We start from the raw sequence: 3,692 nt of genomic DNA, 5'->3' as shown, positions 1-3,692 counted from the left end.
ATATTCAGCCCCATTTACTCGAATATCTCTAAATGAAATCTAGTGCAGATGACATGCAAAACATCATGTGTGGGAAAAGTAACATCGTACATCAATTCACTCCAATCCTTATACGTTAGTGGAAGGATTGGGATGGAAAACATATTTAGGAACAAAAATGTGGGACTGTGGCATAATTATTTCCAGAATCATACTCAAATATGAACAGCTCTGCTACAACAAGTAAAAATAAAACATAAGAAATGACTTAACTAAGAGTAAAACATTATTTAGTAAGAAGGCTACTCAAGTAACTGATCAAAACGTCAGTCATTTAATAGTTAAAAATGACATCATCAGACAGACCAAAACATAAAGTTAAATGGAAATTTTGGTATTTTGGTTAGACCAAAATAATTCATTTAAACAACACGTGGAGTGTTTTGTTATTACAAAATAACAACATTAGGCAAAAGACACATTTTCCCAGATCAATCTCTTTCAGTATAAAACCTTAACTTTGTCTCTGTCTGGTGACTTTTTGGTTAAAACAAGCTTGTTCTTAATTTATTCAGGAAAGTTTTTGTTACTCAGGTAAATGTAACTACCCAACTCTGGTTATTTTATTATTTGTGGAGACAGACGCTTTGCAGTGTGAAGTCACTGCTGAGCATGTATTGTATGTATGTGAGTGGGTGAAAGTACTGTCACTGGTACATTTTTCACTGTGTACCTGTCAGGCATTGCTTAGGGGCAACAGAGTAGATAGAATTGCAGCTGGATTACTCAAAGTGGGAAAAAAGGGATTAAATATTAAAGCTGTACCGCTCTGACCCACCTGAAAATATGCAGCAGACCGATATGAGAAAGGTCGGGCCCTTTAAGGTCAAAGGTCAGAGAGTAGAAGGAGGGAATAAAGGAGGAAGAGGAGCTGAGGGAGTCGTGGTTCTCCCTCATCTCCATCCTCAGGCCTGCAGCCTCGAGGCAATTCGCTGCTGCCGTTTCAGCCAACTGAACCCCGGACCTTGGGCCAGCAGCGCTCTCAAGGCGGGAGATGTCATAATCAAAAGAGGTGTCACTCACCGGAGATTAAAGTGGGAGCAAGTCGAGCTGAGGCCTTCTGGGGATCTCCCTCTGTCCAGCTGTTTCAACCCCGGACCTGCGTTCTGTCCACACGTGTGAACAAACAAATACGAGCAGGCACAAGCGGACCGCTCAAACTCCCCTCCGGCATGAAAGAAAGATGATGCTGATGAATGATGCATCGTACTGTTACAGACTACAAACACCGGCACACACAGTAGGAGCAGGGCAGAAATACACACAGACATGATGAGGTCTGCAGCGCTGCTGAGGAATGAAAGACAGAGGCTGATGGACAGGCGGCTCAACGCCCAATTCATTCACATTTAACACACACAAAAAACATGATTAACAAACCGGGGTTGTTTGAAAACGTCTGATCAACAGTTCAAAGTTTCTTTTTGTGAAACAAGTAGAAATCACAGCGAGGAGCACAGTTTTCACTTTGGGAACAGCAGAACTTATAATATGTTCTACCAAAAACATCCCTAATGGTCGAAGCTGCTAACTGTGACTGAATCCCAGAGGAACCTTTGACTATCCAGCACCAAGCTAAAGTTTCTGTTTGGTCACAACTACAAACTTCTGCAAGTTTAAATGATATTTTTTGTGACAGAACATTGCAATGTTTCTAACGCCCAAACAATGTTTGTATCGCCAAAACATTGTAATGTTACAAACATTACAAATGTTTGTAATGTACAAACATTTTGTTTGGAAAACGTAATAAAAGTTGCTCTAGAGTTCCATCAGATCCCTGAAAGCACCGAATACATTCATAGAGATCATCAAAGAGCAATCCATGTCACCAAACCATAATACCTCCAACACCATGTTTGAATGTTTGACAGCTGGTAGGAAGAGTTTGTGGTGATGTGCTGTTTTTTTTTTTTTTTTTTAACATGGCACTGTGCATTATCACCGAATGTCTCTGATTTGGTCAAGTTTTTGGTTTGTGTACAAGACATTTTGCAAAAAGAGAAATATGAAAACAAACCTCCCACACAAATGATACTTGGCAAGTTTTTTTTTTCTTTTTCTAATTGCTCTGCAACATTTCACATGCTAATATCTAAGAGCTTTCTCACTTGAAGGAATGATGGGCGTCAAAATGCTTGAGTCATTTCAGTCCAGCATAGTTTCTGGTTATTATTCCTCTAAGGTTTGTACAGACAAACTGTTACATAAAGCAACCTGCTGCCATCAAAAATACGTTGGAGCTACCTTACAAATACATGGGCAGATAAGACTCCCTCTTAAAGTTTAAAGATTGTCATCTTTTAACTTGGGGGAATTCACATTTACATACCAACTGCTATGAGATGATATCAGCATATTGGCATGGAGACCTGGAAATATGAACAACGTCAGTGGCGACTTTATTTCACATGAACCAAAATGTTGGAGGGTCATCTGTACACCTGGAACGATCAAAATCACAATATTTAAGCTCTTTCTGGGTGTGATTTAAAACAATACATAAAACGTGTGCTTGACAGACAAATAAAAGCAAATACAGATGCAGGCACAGGTTATTTACTCCCATTGCAAACAAATCCAGTGAGTCATTTGGAGCTTCTACCCCAAAAGTTCTGCAGCCGTTCCAGTCCAGCCAACTTTCCATCAGTTCCTCTTTTCTCTTCTCAGGTAGTGCCAGGTTTTTTCTGCAAGATGCAGTTCTAATGTAAGCACAGCAGACCAGACCCAGCCGAGATAAGAACCAACAGAAACACATCCCTAATTACCCATGGCGCTGAAAACACCTCGCCGGGTATGAAGCACCATCAGGTACAAACATGCTACCTGGAAATTACTGGGACTGTGTGAGTCATGATAGATTTAATCTGTTTTGGTTCTGGGAAGCTGCATGGCAACAACTGCAGCCGATCTTATGAATGGAGCAGGATGTCTGATAAAACCTGTAAATGGTCTGTAGAAGTGACATAAAATTATACAAGGCAGGTTTTAGTGATTGAAAAAAAATAAATCCCCAGAGACAAAGAATTTCAAAAAATCTTTACTTGACAAACTTCATATACTTTACACTACAAAAGTTCTCCAGATCTGCCTCTGAGAAAATATCTGGCCCACAACCAGTTTTAGATCCTATAGGTTGTCTGGACTTTAGTTAGGCCATTTCTGAACTCGATGAAGCTGTTGTTTGGGTGATTTAAAGATATGTCTGCACTCACTGTGGTGCTGAAAAATAATAAAATTCATCATCAATGTCAGCCTTTCAGCAGATGTTTGAAGAAGCCTGACTGATGTTCTGAACGATTCATAATTTCAACTCCCTTGTACCTAACCAAAAATTTCACAGCATGATACTGCTGCTGCTACGCTTAAATAAAGGTGTGTTTTTTTTTTTGTTTGTTTTTTTTTAGATTTGAAATATTTTAGTGCCAAACATGCCTTGATTTTGTCACAAAAGTCCCATTTTGGTTTTTGTAGAAGCAACAGCTTTTCTGCTTGAAGTCAATTTTAAAGCTCTAAAAGTCAATGAGTAAATAAATCAATAAACTGTTACCCTATAGTGTTTTTATTGGCTAAAATAAAAAAGCAAGGGTGCCATGAAATAAAAAAAAATCTGAAATAGTTCTGCTTATGACACAATAAATTCATATTGTGTC

The sequence above is a fragment of the Poecilia formosa genome, unplaced genomic scaffold, assembly GCF_000485575.1.
Source record: "Poecilia formosa unplaced genomic scaffold, Poecilia_formosa-5.1.2 Scaffold152, whole genome shotgun sequence".
In the NCBI taxonomy this organism is placed as follows: Eukaryota; Metazoa; Chordata; class Actinopteri; order Cyprinodontiformes; family Poeciliidae; genus Poecilia; species Poecilia formosa.
This window is presented reverse-complemented; position numbering follows the sequence as displayed.